The sequence below is a fragment of the Notamacropus eugenii genome, chromosome 3, assembly GCF_028372415.1.
Source record: "Notamacropus eugenii isolate mMacEug1 chromosome 3, mMacEug1.pri_v2, whole genome shotgun sequence".
Taxonomy (NCBI): Eukaryota; Metazoa; Chordata; class Mammalia; order Diprotodontia; family Macropodidae; genus Notamacropus; species Notamacropus eugenii.
The window spans coordinates 95,730,115-95,745,598 of record NC_092874.1 but is presented as its reverse complement, the minus strand read 5'-3'; the positions used below and the strand labels follow the sequence as shown (position 1 = coordinate 95,745,598).

The 15,484-nt window shown below is 39.5% G+C and overlaps 1 long non-coding RNA gene across 4 annotated transcripts in view; it reads right to left on the bottom strand.

The window, feature by feature from the left end:
* The window catches only part of LOC140533011 (uncharacterized), a 50,203-nt gene that overhangs the window by 18,604 nt on the left and 16,115 nt on the right, over nucleotides 1-15,484 (bottom strand). For 2 of the 4 annotated variants that reach the window (XR_011976758.1, XR_011976759.1), the window contains exons 4-5: nucleotides 12,121-12,169; nucleotides 3,246-11,350 (exon numbers count right to left, since the gene is read on the bottom strand). This is a non-coding gene — a long non-coding RNA (uncharacterized lncRNA). The remainder of the gene's footprint in view (nucleotides 1-3,245; nucleotides 11,351-12,120; nucleotides 12,170-15,484) is intronic. The other 2 variants (XR_011976761.1, XR_011976760.1) reach the window with 2 other exon arrangements.

The window sequence follows — 15,484 nt, the reverse complement described above, 5'->3', positions numbered from 1 at the left end:
AATGGTAATAAATCTTAGACTGAAAAGAGGCATAACATGCAGCACAAAGAAGCTGATGATCCTATTGCATTCTACTCAGGTCAGATCATATCTAGAATATTCTTTCAATTCTTGATGTCATATTTTATGAAGAGTATCAATAATCTGTAGCATGTCAATAAAATCATGTTACAAATGAAATAAGAGGCAAAAAGGAAAGGATAGGAAAAGAAATGAGAGATTTGTAGGGAGGACTTAGAAAGAGAATTAATAGTTCCACACAAGAAGCATAAGACCTTGCCCAAAAGAGATAGCTTGAAAATTGCAATGAGCTAGCAACAAAACTGTAAAATACTCATAAGATTATACTATATGAGGGTAAAACGGATCTGTGAATCATTATCAGTCAGTCAACAAGCATTTGTTAAGTGTTTACTATGTACTGGCACTGTACTAAATACTGGGCATACAAAGAAAGGAGAAAAATCAAGTCTCTAATCTTAAAAAACTCACATGCTAATGGGAGACAACATGTGAACAACTAGATACTTACAAGATGCATACAAACTATATAGAAGATAATCTGAGAGGGTATGGCACTATCAACTGAGGATATCAGGAAAGGCCTCCTACAGAAGCTGGGATTTGAGTTGAATCTTGAAAAAAGTCAGAGAAGCTAAGAGGCAAATCTTAGCTAAAAAGCTAAGAGGTGAAGAGGGAAAGCATTGCAGGCATGGAGGACAGCCAGGGCAAAGACATGGAAATAGGAAATAAGATTGCCATGTTTGAGGAACAATACATAAATCAGTGTTTCTATATGAAAGAGGGCCTGGAATGGAATAAAGTACACAGGAAAGATAGTAAGGGATGAAAATATGAAAAGCTTTTTATAAATACCAAATAGAAGATTTTTTAAAAATTTCTTCTCAGAGGTAATAGGGAACCACTAGAGTTTATTGAGTAGGGGACTGACTTAGACTCAAATTTTATATAAAAAAACAAAAAATTACTTCAGTAATTGAGTGGAGGATTCAAGTCAAAAGAGACTATGTCAGGAAGACCAATTTAAGAAGGCTGCTGTAGGAATCTAGGTGAGAATTGGTGAGGTTCTGAACTAGGATGGTGATTTAGTGAATGGAGATAAAGAGATACATAGAAAACATATTGTGAAGGTAAAAATGAGATTGGATATGAGCAGTTGAGAGTGAGGAGCTGAAGATGACACTGTTCATATACCTGTATGAGTAGGAAGACAGAAATGATTACAATAGTAGTAGGGCTCTCCTTCCCCCTTTCAGGAGCCACAATAACAGACAAGAGGTCCTTCTATGGGCCCAGCCCCACATAGCTTTCATTGCAGCCTCAGCCTCTGGGCTGCTGATATGGGTCCTGCACCATGATACCAGGTTAACAGGTGATGTCAATATCTTTGTACAGATGGGTCCTTTTTCCATTTTTTATTATCTTTTTGGAATAGAGCCCTAGAAGCTGTATGACTGGGTAAATGGCATGCACAGTTTTATAGCCCTTTCTGTACCTAACCTATTCCATAGATCTATCATTCTGTTTCTTAGCTTGTACCAAGTAGTTTGCATGACTGATGCTTTATAATGCAATTTAAGATATGGTATGGCTAGATCACTTTGCTTAACATTTCTTTTCATTAGTTCCTTTGATATTCTGGAACTTTTGTTCTTCTGGATGGATTTTTTATTATTAATTTCTAGCTCTACAAAATAGTTTGGGTAGTTTCTCGATATGACACTGAATAAGGTAGAATTGTCATTCTTATTACATAAATTTCCTTAATTCCTGCTGTCATATTATTGTCATTGTCTGAGATGAAATTATCTATTGTTTCTGTGCTTTGTTGTTTGACCCACTCATTCTTTAGGATTAGATTTTTTAAGTTTTCATTTGCTTTTCAATGTATCTTTCTACGGGCCTTTATTACCTGTAGTTTTTATTACATCATGATCTCAAAATGATTTCGTTTAATATTTCTGCCTTTCTGCATTGTGTTGTGGGGTTTTTATGCCGTAGCATATGGCCAATTTTTATGTAGACACTATGTACCACTAAGAGAAAGGTATATTCCTTTCTATCCCCATTCATTTTTCTTTAAAGATCTACCCTATATATATATATTTAAAGATTCTATTCACCTCCTTAACTTCTTTCTTGTTTATTTTGTGGTTAGATTTACTGTGTTCTGAGAAGAGGAGATTGACGTATCCTACCAGTATAATTTCATTTTCTGTTTCTTCCTGTAACTTACTTAACTTCTCCTCTAAGAATCTGAATGCTATACTACTTGTTACATATAAGATCAGTATAGTGTGATGGCAATCAAATTAGGATCTTTTGCTCTTTTTGTCTTACTAAAAGTTCCTCTGATTGAACAATGTGATTAAAGAAGATTTTCCCGATCCATTGATGGGTCTGTCCATTGAGGAAAGGTTGATTAGGGGAGTTGTTTTGTAGGAGGGTCCCAATACCTTTTGTTTTTTCTATTGCGATCATCCCTCTGACCCAGTGCCTCAATGGAGTAGATCAGGGAATCAGTAGGCTATCAGTATGGCTGTTCAAAACTTGCTTAAACTTCAAGTTAGCCAATATGGTCTGAGGCCAACTATTGTCTATTGGAGCACCACTTAGTATCAAATGTGAAATTGTGTTGTCTGCACTCAAATCAGGGCCTGGAGTCTGAACAGCCCAGGAGGGACTGGACCCTTAATAAGATAGAATAGGACTCATTGACAGTTTGTGACTCCCTAGTCCAACTTCATCTTAGGTATATAGCACTCAATATCCCCAAAAATATAGTGGATGGACTACAGATAAGACAGGTCAGGAGCATGCAAGATCATAACAGTTCCACCAGATGAGCACACAACCTGGCCCTAACACTAAGTCCCAATCTGTGAAGGAAGACTGGAGAATGAGTAAACAACACAAACAAGTGATAAAGTGCTATTATGGTGTCAGGAATGGCCAAATATAAACACAGGATAGGAGAATAATTGCAAAATGCAAAAAGTCTCAAATAAAATCGTATCTTGGCCAGAAGATAAAATGGGATTCTTAGAAGAAATATAGTAGTGAGTTTTTAAAACATTAAAAACAATATTATAAATGAAATGAGAATCCCAGAGGAAAAAATGGAAAAGAAATGTGAGATTTGAAGGGAAGACTTGAAATCAGAATTAACAAAGGGTACAAGACCTAACCCAAAGCAGATAGCTTTGATTAGACATTGAATTTACCAAGATCATCCACTGCATCCTGGGCCATCCACCTGTCCTGCCACTGGACTCTGATGACTCTGGAGGTTGCTGTTTGTCCTTTCAGGGAAAAGACCATAGTATTAGACAGGTAATGCCATGACATGAAAGTGAATAACAACAGGGATCTGTCAATGGTTCAAATGAAATGTATGTTTGCTATTGACTTTTGTTTTTACTGCCCTGATGGGAAAGTTTAACTCCACATTTGATGGTAGGATGGTGGCCAAGTTTCCTTTCACTCCTCTTTCTTACATCGAAGAATTAACTCAGCAAAATCTGTTGGGGGAAGATTATACAGACTATACCTTCATCTTCCTTTATATCCTCTGTACCATGTCTATTGGATAGAACAGTCAGAAGATGCTTGACCTTGCTCCTTTTCTGGCTGCCACCAAGCAAGCAGGGGGCCTTTGTCCCCTAAATCCAGCTGGAAAACTCTCCTGAGACCAAACCCAAAATTTTTCTTCCCTTCCTTTCTTACTCAGACACTCAAAGCAAAACTGCTTCTATTTCATCCTGAGCAGCAGGCACCGTTAGCCTCAGAGGCCACTTCCCAGCTTTCTGTCCTCTGCACATGATTGGAATGAGAACATCATTCTCAAGACAAGATTAATAATTGTGCTTGTCAGGTTTGAAAGTTTTAAAATGGGGGTACGTTGATTAGATAAACTTAAGTGCTATTTATGTGACTGAGAAACAAGGACTCTTTCATGCTACGCTTGTAATACTCTAAGAATATTTTCGACATGACCAGCTCATAATTCTGATATGTATCACATGCCATGGAAATGGGCTAGGCATGAAGTCAGAGGGAGCTGAGCTGAAAACAGTCAGTTAGATCTAGGCACACTCCAAAAAAACAATTTGGTTCATGATTATTTTTCTCCCAAGTTAAAATGTTAGGTAAGTACTAAGCTTAAGGAGAACCTAGTTTGTGTCGCTTCGTATATAAGATAATCCTATAGTCTAACTAACACAACTTGTTTTGGTATGTTTATGAAAAAAGTGCCCTAAAAATCTTCTGCTTACCCAACCCTGACCTGGTTATTATGATCCCACCTTACGGTTTAAACAAAGAAAAAAAATTTACAAAAACTTCTACAAAGATGATTCCACTCAACATTGGTACATGGAATGTATGCACACTTATAGACCACAAAAAAAATCCAATAGACCTGAAAGACAAACAGCTCTTGTGAGAAAACTCAGCATGTATTACATCCAAATAGCAGCCCTGAATGAAACAAGGCTGAAAAATGAAAGTCAGATTGCTAAAGTCGGAGTTGGAAATAGATTTTTCTGGAGTGGCTACAGTGAAAGGGAGTGCTGTCAAGCTGGTGAAAGTTTTGCAGTCAAACAAATCTAGTCAACAAGCTTGTATGCCAACCAAAAGGAGTAAATGATAGCCCATGACAATGTGATTGCCACTTGCAGGAAATGCCATGCCTTTATCATCAGTACCTATGCTCCCACCATGATGAACCCTAATGAAGTTAAAGAAAAAACTTATGAAGACATTGAGACCTTTATCATCAATGTGCCAAAAGAAGACAAATGTATAATTCTGGATGACTTTAATGCTAGAGAAAGCTCAGACTACCAGGCATGGCAGGGAGTCCTCAGGAAGAATGAAGTCAGAAACAACAACAGCAACGGTCACTTACTACTGAAGACTTAGGAATCTCATGACCTTCTCATCACCAACACTGCCTTCCTTTACTAAATGCAATAAAACAATTGGGGATGCATTCTCATAGCAAAAATAGCAATTAACATACTATGTGGGGGCGGAGCCAAGATGGCGGAGTAGAAAGACGCACATACACATAGCTCCGAACCCACAACTCACAGAACGGCTAGAGGGGACCAACTCACTGTGAATTCTGCACCCAGAGGCCACGGAATATTGGAGCGAGGGAGATTTCTGTTCCAGAGAGACCTGCAAACCTCTCACGGGAGATCCTTCACGCTGTGGACTGGGCGCCGGGACTGGGAGCTGAGTGCAGCCCTGCAGCGGCCGCGACACCGTGAGGAAAAGATCCGAGCAGGCTACGGGGACGGGATATCCTGCGGCGGCACAAGCCCCCGCACCCACAGGTGAAGAGGGTCGGTGAGAGAGTCTCTTTGGCGGGTCGAGAGGGGAGTGGGGTGCCCCCATGGCTCAGGCTCCCCCCCCCCCCGGGAGATAGAAGCTGAGAGGCGGCTGCAGACAGGGGGTCCCCAAGCGGGCGCGAGCCTGGATCCATTGTGGAAGGTCTGTGCATAAACCCCCTGAGGGAACAGAGCCTGAGAGGCGGCCCTGCCCCAACCTGACCATCTGAACTTAATTCTCTCACACTGAATAGCAGCCCTGCCCCCACCAAAAGCCCTAAGGCGGGAAGCAGCATTTGAATCTCAGTCCCCAAACGCTGGCTGGGAAGATCAGGAGGTGAGGTGGGCGTGAGGAGAATATTCAGAGGTCAAGCCACTGGCTGGGGAGAATGCCCAGAAAAGGGAAAAGAAATAAAACTATTGAAGGGTACTTTCTCGGAGAAAAGACACTTCCTCCCTTCCTTTCTGACGAGGAAGAACAATGCTTACCATCAGGCAAAGACACAGAAATCAAGGATTCTGTGTCCCAGCCGACCCAATGGGCTCAGGCCATGGAAGAGCTCAAAAAGAATTTTGAAAATCAAGTTAGAGAGGTGGAGGAAAAACTGGGAAGAGAAATGAGAGGGATGAAAGAGAAGCATGAAAAGCAGATCAGCTCTCTGCTAAAGGAGAACCAAAAAAATGTTGAAGAAATTAACACCTTGAAAACAAGCCTAACTCAATTGGTAAAAGAGGTTCAAAAGGCCAATGAGGAGAAGAATGCTTTCAAAAGCAGAATTAGCCAAATGGAAAAGGAGATTCAAAAGCTCACTGAAGAAAATAGATCTTTCAAAACTGGAATGGCACAGATGGATGCTAAGGACTTTATGAGAAAGACAGATATCACAGAACATAGCGTGAAGATTCGAAAAATGGAAGATAATGTGAAATATCTTATTGGAAAAACAACTGACCTGGAAAATAGAATCAGGAGAGACAATGTAAAAATTCTGGGACTACCTGAAAACCATGATCAAAAGAAGAGCCTAGACATCATCTTCCATGAAATTATCAAGAAAAACTGCCCTGAGATTCTAGAACCAGAGGGCAAAATAAACATTCAAGGAATCCGCAGAACACCGCATGAAAGAGATCCAAAAAGAGAAACTCCTAGGAGCATTGTGGCCAAATTCCAGAATTCCCAGGTGAAACAGAAAATATTGCAAGCAGCTAGAAAGAAACAATTCAAGTATTGTGGAAATACAATCAGGATAACACAAGATCTAGCACCCTCTACATTAAGGGATCGAAGGGAATGGAATAGGATATTCCAGAAGTCAAAGGAACTAGGACTAAAACCAAGAATCACCTACCCAGCAAAACTGAGTATAATACTTCAGGAGAAAAAATGGTCTTTCAATGAAATAGAGGATTTTCAAATTTTCTTGATGAAAAGACCAGAGCTGAAAAGAAAATTTGACTTTCTAACACAAGAATGAAGAGAACCATGAAAAGGTGAACAGCAAAGAGAAGTCATAAGGGACTTACTAAAGTTGAACTGTTTACATTCCTACATGGAAAGACAATATTTGTAACTCTTGAAACATTTCAGTATCTGGGTACTGGGTGGGAGTACACATACACACACATGCACACACGCACACATACATAGAGACAGAGTGCACAGAGGGAACTGAAGAGGATGGGATCATATCTTAAAAAAAAAAAATGAAATCAAGCAGTGAGAGAGAAATACTGGGAGGAGAAAGGGAGAAGTTGAATGGGGCAAATTATCTCTCATAAAAGAGGCAAGCAAAAGGCTTATTAGTGGAGGGATAAAGAGGGGAGGGAAGAGAAAAACATGAGGTCTACTCTCATCACATTCCACCAAAGGAAAGAATAAAATGCACACTCATTTTGATAGGAAAACCTATCTCATAATACAGGAGAGTGGGGGACAGGGGCACAAGCAGGGTGGGGGGGAGGATGGAGGGGAGGGCATGGGGAGGAGAATGCAATCTGAGGTCGACACTCATGGGGAGGGACAGGATCATAAGAGAATAGAAGTAATGGGGGACAGGATAGGATGGAGGGAAATATAGTTAGTCCTATACAATACAACTAGTATGGAAATCATTTGCAAAACTACACAGATTTGGCCTATATTGAATTGCTTGTCTTCCAAAGGGAAGGGGTGGAGAGGGAGGGAGCTAAAGATGTTGGAACTCAAAGTGTTAGGATCAAATGTAATGTTCTTACCACTGGGAAATAAGAAATACAGGTTAAGAGGTCAAGAAAGCTATCTGGACCTACAGGACAAAAGAGAAGATGGAGACAAGGGCAGGGAGGGAGGATAGAGGGGAGAGCAGATTGGTCACAGGGGCAATTAGAATGCTTGGGTTTGGGGGGGGAGGGGATAAAAGGGGAGAAAATTTGTAACCCAAAATTTTGTGAAAATAAATGTTAAAAGTTAAATAAAAAAAACAAAACAAAACAAAAAAACCAAAAATATACTATGTGACTGTAAGAAGAAGAGGCAGGCAGGATGTGAGATCAATGAAGGCAGTGTGTAGCACAGAGTGCTGGACAGATCATACATTTATGCTTTCCAAGCTAAATATTTTCCTTAAACAAAAGCAGCAGCCCCAAAGCAAAATGACTGTCATAAAAATTAATGTCAACAGATTGTAGTGCTTCTGAGTGGTAACAGTTTGTTACTAAGTTGGAGGGAAAGTTGAGTCAACACACAGTTTGTAACAGTAGAGCAGAAAAGGAGTAGTCACCTTTCAGAGATTTGGTGTATAGTACTACATTTGCTCATTTGGGTCAAAACACTTACAAACATCAAGACTGGTTTGATGAAAATGATGGGGAAATTCAGAAGTTGCTAAATGAAAAACAAAAGTTCCACAGGGTTTACCAGCATGATAGTTCATCCATCTCTAATAAGGCAGCATTGTATTCCATCAAAAATAAAGCACAAGTGAGACTTAGAGAGATGCAAGATTCTTGGCTCAGTAAGAAGGTCAACGAGATTTAGTTTTATGCTAATAGTAACAATTCAAAGCATTTTTGATGCCTTGTAGGCTATTTATGAGGCAAAGACCTATGGTGCCTCTCAACTACAAAATGCTGATGGAGCTACATTGATTAATGATGAGGACATGATCCTAGAGAAATGGGCTGAACACTTCCATAATGTTCTCTATAAACTGTCATCAGTCAATGCTGAAGTCATCTCAGGTTGAAGTCAATCCTGCCTTAGCTGACTTTCCAACTGAAGAAGAGCTTTTCAATGCCATTAGGCTCTATTCATTTGGTAAAGCACCTGCTGGTAATTCTATTCCAGCTGAGATTTATAAGGAGGGAGGTCCATTGTTCATAGAAGAGCTAACTGAAATTTTCCAGGTTATATGAAGAAGAAGTTATCCCTCAGGAGTTCAATGATGCCTTCACTGTCCATCTCTATAAAGATAAAGGAAATACTTGGCTCTGTGACAGTCACAAGGAGGGGGGAAAGAGTATCTCTTTCTTAGTTATTGCTAGTAAGATTCCTGCCAAAGTCCTCCTTAAGAGATTAATACTTCACCGGGAAGATAGTGATCTACCTGAGAGCCGGTGTGACTTCAGAAAGGGCCAAGAAATGATTGATACAGTGTTTGCTGCCCAACACCTCCAGAAGAAATTCCAGGAGAAGAACAGAGGTCTGTACACAATGTTTGTGGATCTGACCAAGGTCTTTGATATTTCAATCACAAAGGTTTATGGAAAATTATGTCAAAATTTGGTTGACCAGAGAAGTTCATCACTATTGTACATGAATTTCATGATGGCATGCTTGCCCGGCTTCTGAATAATGGATGATGCTCTTGTGCTTTCCCAGTTTCCAATGGAGTGAAACAAGGCTGTGTGCTTGCTGCCATGCTTTTTAGCATGATGTTTTCAGCCATATTGTGAAACGCCTTCATTGAGGACAAGCACGTTATCAAGATCAGCTACTGGACAGATGGTAAATTCTTTACTTACAAAGGCTAGGGAGTGGAGCCAAGATGACAGAGTAACAGCATAGACTTGCTATAGCTCTTCCCCAAAACCCACCCAGTATCTGTAAAAAATTATTCTAAACAAATTTTGGAACTGCAGAACCCTCAGAATGACAGAGTGAAGCAAATCTCTAGCCCAAGACAAGGTAGAAGATCAAATATTTATAGCAGCTCTCTTTGTGGTGGACAAAAACTAGAAATCAAGGGAATGTCCATCAATTGGGGAATGGCTGAGCAAGTTGTGGTATATGAATGCAATGGAATACTATCGGGCTATGAGAAACAATGAACAGGAAGACTTCAGAAAAGCCTGAAAAGACTTATATGAATTAATGCTGAGTGAAAGGAGCAGAACCAGGGGAACTTAGTACGCATAAAAAATCACAGTGTGAGAGGAATTTTTCTGATAGACTTAGTACCTCATTGTAAAGCATGGACTTAAACAATTTCCAACGGGCTCTTGAGGAAAAATGGCTTCCACATCCAGAGAAAGAACTATGAAATTGAATCGCAGATAGAAACAGACCATTTTCTTTTGTATTATGTTTTGTTTTGTTTTATGTTTTCCCCCATTCATTTTAATTCTTCTATGCAACATGTACTTAATAGGAATGTATGTGTAGAACCTATATAAGATTGTACACAGTCTCAGGGAAGGAGGGGAGAGAGAGAGGAGGGAATGAAGGGGAGGAAAGGGGAAAAAATCAAAAAATGTGTGGAAGTCATTGTCAAACACTGAAAACAAATAAAATAATTTGATTTAAAATAAAAAAAGAAAAGAATTCCTTAAAGATTAGAATGGAGCAGATGGAAGCTATTGACTTTATGAAAATCAAGAAATTACAAAACAAAGACAAAGAAATGAAAAAAATAGTAGTCTGTGTGAAATATCTCATTGAAAAAACAATTGACCTGGAAAATAGATCCAGGACAGACATTTTTTTAATTAATCTGAAAGCCATGATCAAAAAATGAGCCTAGACATCATCTTTCAAGAAATTATCAAGGAAAACTGTCCTGATATTGTAGAACTAGAGGGCAAAACAGATATTGAAAGAATCCACCAATCATCTCCTAAAAGAGATCCCAAAAGGAAAACTCCTAGGAATATTGTAGCCAAATTTCAGAGCTCCCAGGTGAAGGAGAAAATGTTGCAAGCAGCCAGAAAGAAACAAGTCAAGAATTGTGAAACATAATCACGATAACACAAGATCTAGCAACTTCTACATTAAGGCATTCCAGGGTTTGAAATATGATATTCCAGAGGTCAAAGGAACTAGGATTAAAATCAAGAATCACCTACCCAGCAAAACTGAGTCTAATACTTCAGGGGGAAAATGATCATTCAATGAAATAGAGGACTTTCAAGCATTCTTGATGAAAAGATGGAAGCTGTATAGAAAATTTGACTTCAAACACAAGAATCAAGAGAATCATGAAAAGGTAAACAGGAAAGAGAAATCATAAGGGACTTACTAAAGTTGAATTGTTTGCATTCCTGCATAGAAAGATCATATTTGTAACTTTTGAGACTTTCCTCAGCATTAAGGTAGTTGGAGGGATTATATACCTATAGACAGAGGGCAGAGGGTAAGTTGAGTAGGTAGGGATGATATCTGAAAAAAAATAAAGTTAAGGGTTGATAGAGGAATATATTGGGAGGAAAAAGAGAGAACTAGAATGAGGCAAATTATTTCACATAAAAGAAGCAAGAAAAAGCTTTATGATTTCTTGAGAACATAGAGCTTTGGTAGACACTTCTAGGCTAAAGATATCATGAATGTCAATGATTTCAATTTCTTCTGTATTCCAGCTCTGGCTACCTTTGCTGAAGATCCACGTCTCTTGGAATTGTCACAATTCTGGACACAAACATATTCTCCCCAAAGATGCTTCTCCTAGTTCCTCTTTTCTTCACCAGGATTACCCTCAGCTTGGGCTCTTTCAGTGGCTGCCTCTCCTCTCCTGAGTCTGCTGGGATAAAACATTGTTATTAGGAACTCACATCTACCTATTCAGGATAATTTGGATTCTCTTTCAGTTTTTATCAATTAATGAAGTAGTAATTTAAAAATATAACACTTGCTGTGAGAGTTTGACCCTGGAACTGACTCTTCTGCCCCCTTCTCAGTGCCCTCACCCAGAGACCCAGGAGTGCCCTTGCTACTCAGGCTTGCCCCTTTCAGCAACATTCCATGGTAAGTGCCTAGACTCTAGACTTAGTGCTGCCACTAACACCCTTTGTAATCTTGATTATTGAATCCTTTCTGTTCTCTGAACTTTAGTTTCCTGATGAAGTCAGCTTCTATTGTGAATCATTTCCTAAGTACTTTACAATTATTATCTCATTTGATCCTCACAAAAACCAAGGACACTCTTATTATTCTCATTTTAGTGTTGAAGAAATTAAGGCAAACAGTTAAGTGACTTGTCCAAAACCGCACAGCTACTAAGTGCCTTTGATCATAATTGAACTCAGATCTTTCTGTCTCCAGGCTCAGCACTCACCACCGTGCCATCTAGCTACCTTTGGTCCTAACCTTAAATATTTCTCAAACATCTAAGCTGACAGAAAACATAATAAACAGAACCCCTCTTCCTCCAGAAATAGTGGGTGTTTCTTGTGAGCTACAACACTGGGAGAGGGAGGAGGTGGGGCACTATCCTTGAGTAAAATGTTCATACCATCTAATTTTCAAGCAGAAAGTGGGCATTTGTGCCCTTTCAACAATATTCCTTACCATAAAGATTGTCTTCATCTCTTTCCACCTTTCTTCCTCTCATGTTTACCTGAAACATTAAAAAATAGGGTTTAAATAAATAGTGGAAAGTTTGGGTGTTATCATTCCTCTTACCATTATGAATGTTTACAGAAGATGGCCAGGGTAGACAATGAATACAGTCAGCAGTCAAACTATGTCTGTTTCATGGTTGAGGCCATGGTGCATAACAGGAAGTTCACTGAAATCAGGGTCAAGACTGTCTCTAATTCTGTGGATTCTTGAAGAAATCAGGTTCTATCCTCAAGTTTCAGTTTCCTCATCTGTAAAGTTGGACTATATATTTTCTAAGAATCTTTCCAGCTTGCTGATTTTCAATTCTGTCAAGGATGCTTAAAGTTCAACTACAATTGATTCATTCTTTAGGGGTAAGAATTTTCATATTTTAAAATAAAAATGCCCATTATAGCTAATCTACTAACACAAAATACCTTATCAGATAGAAGGATGTTCAAATCCTAGAGCAGGCATTTATTAGCTATGTGACACAAAACAAGTAGCTTAACCTCTCAGAGTCTCCTCACTTGTAAAAAAGAGGAGTTTGTTAGATACAATAAGGAGCCACTAAATATGTTTGAGTATGGGTGTGACACAGTCAGATCTATCTTTTAAGAATATTAATGAGGGAGGGAGCAGAGTCGAGATGGCAGAGTAGAAGGATGACCCTGTAGAAGATCCGCCCCCCCCCCCAGCTCATAAAATAACCTGTAAAAATGACTCTAAACAAATTCTAGAGCAACAGAAGTCGCAGAACTACAGAGTGAGAAGATTTTCCAGCCCAAGACAGCCTGGAATGCCTACAGGAAAGGTCTATTACACGAGGCTCAGAAAGAGAGCAGTTCAACCTTGGCCACACAGGCACTGGCATGAACAGAACTGGAGCAGGCCTCGGGAGTTGAATCCCCTGCAGCAGCTATGGTTCCCAGATTTCTCAACCCACAAATGTCAGAGATAGCTTCAAAGGTAAGTGAGAAAACTTTTTCACCTGGGTGACAAGGGAAGGAAGTTTGGCCCCACCAACAACAGACACTGCAGCAGCAGAGTCCATTTTTGGAGCCCTCAATTTATAGACCATATGGGAATTGAGTGGCTGATCTCAGTCTCAGCCCTGAGTTGCTCTCCTGGGTTGAGGAAGAGTGGTGGAGCTAGGGGTAGCTCTGGAGAGGGAACTCTACTGGCAGATCCTACTGGCAACTTGAGGTTGTTCCCAGACCAGAGCACAGGCCAGGAAAGGAGTAAAGTCTTCTCCTTTGATTGTGCCACCTTGGAGAAACTGACAGCTTACAAGTCCCTAGAGTACACCCTCCTCTTGACAAAGGACTAAAAAAGCCAAGTAACTGACTGGAAAAATGCCCCAAAATAGGGGAAAAAATAAGACTATAGGAGGCTACTTTCTTAGTGAAGAGGTATTTTCTTCCATCTTTTCAGATGAGGAAGAAAAATGCACACCATCAGAGGAAAACCTAAAAGTCAAGGATTCTGCACCCAAAACTTCCAACACAAATATACAATGGTCTCAGGCCATGGAAGAGCTCAAAAAGGATTTTGAAAATCAAGTAAGAAAGATGGAGGAAAAAATGTGAAGGGAAACGAGAGCTATGCAAGAAAATCTTGAAAAGTGAGTCAACTGCTTGATAAAGGAGACCCAAAAAAAGGCTGAAGTAAATAAAACCCTTAAAAATAGGCTAACTTAATTGGCAAAAGAGATTCGAAAGTCAATGAGGAAAAGAATTCTTTCAAAAGCAGAATTAGCCAAGTGGAAAAGGAGGTTCAAAAACTCACTGAAGAAAATGTACTTTTAAAATTAGAATGGAGCAGATGGAAGCTAACAACTTTATGAGAAGCCAAGAAATTACAAAACCAAACCAAAACAATGAAAAGATAGAAGATGATATGTTAATATCTCAGTGGAAAAACAATTGACCTGGAAAATAGATCCAGGGACTACCTGGAAGCCATGATCAAAAAGCAGCCTAGACATCGTCTATCATGAAATTATCAAGGAAAACTGCCCTGATATTCTAGAACCAGAGGGTAAAATAAATAATGAAAGAATCCACTTATCACCTCCTGAAAGAGATCCAAAAAGAGAAACTCCTAGGAATATTGTAGCCAAATTCCAGAGTTCTCAGGTCAAGGAGAAAATATTACAAGCAGTTAGAAAAAAAATAAATCCAGTATTGTGGAAATACAATCAGGATAACACAAGATCTAGCAGCTTCTACATTAAGGGATTGAAGGGCTTGGAATGTGATATCCCAGAAGTCAAAGAAACTAGAATTAAAACCTTGAATCACCTACCCAACAAAACGGGGCATAATGCTTTAGGGGGAAAATGGTCATTCATTGAAAGAGAAGACTTTCAAACATTCTTGATGAAAAGACCAGGGCTGAACAGAAAATTTGGCTTTCAAACACACGGATCAAGGGAAGCATGAAAAGGTTAACAGGAAAGAGAAATCATAGGGGACTTACTAAAGGCGAACTGCTCATGTTCCTGCATGGAAAGATAATATTTTTAACTCTTGAAACTTTTCTCAGTATTTAGATAGTTGTAGGGATTATACACATATATCACATACAACGAGCACACGGTGAGGTGAAGAGGAAGGTATGATATCTAAAAAAATAAAATGAAGGGGTGAGAGAGGAATATATTGGGAGGAGAAAGGGAGAAATGGAATGGGGCAAGTTATCTCTCACGAAAGAGGCATGAAAAAGCTTTTTCAATGGAGGGGAAAAGGGCAGAGGTGAGAGGGAAAAAGCGAAGCTTACTCTCATCACATTTGACTTAAGGAAAGAATAACATGCATACTCAACTTGGTATGATTATCTTACACTACAGAACAGTAGGAGAGAAGGGGATAAGTGGGGTGGGGGGATGATAGAAGGGAGGGCAAATGGGAGGAGGAAATAATTAGAAGTAAACATTTTTGGGGAAGGACAAGGTCAAAAGAGGGAATAGAATAAGTGAGGGGGCAAGATCGAATGGAGAGAAATATAGTTAGTCTTACACAACATGACTATTATAGAGGCCTTTTGCAAAACTACACATGTATAACCTATACTGAATTGTTTGCCTTCTCAGTAGGATAGGTAGGGAGGAAGGAAGGGGGAGAAGTTGGAACTCAAAGTGTTAGGAACAAATGTTGAGAATTATTTTGCATACAACTGGGAAATAAGAAATACAGGCAATGGGATATTGAAATCTATCTTGCCCCACATGAAAAGAGAGGAGACGGGAATAAGGGAAAGGAAGGGTTTGATAGAAGGGAGGGCAGATTTTGGGAAGGGGTAATCAGAATGTATAGTGTTTTGGGGTGGA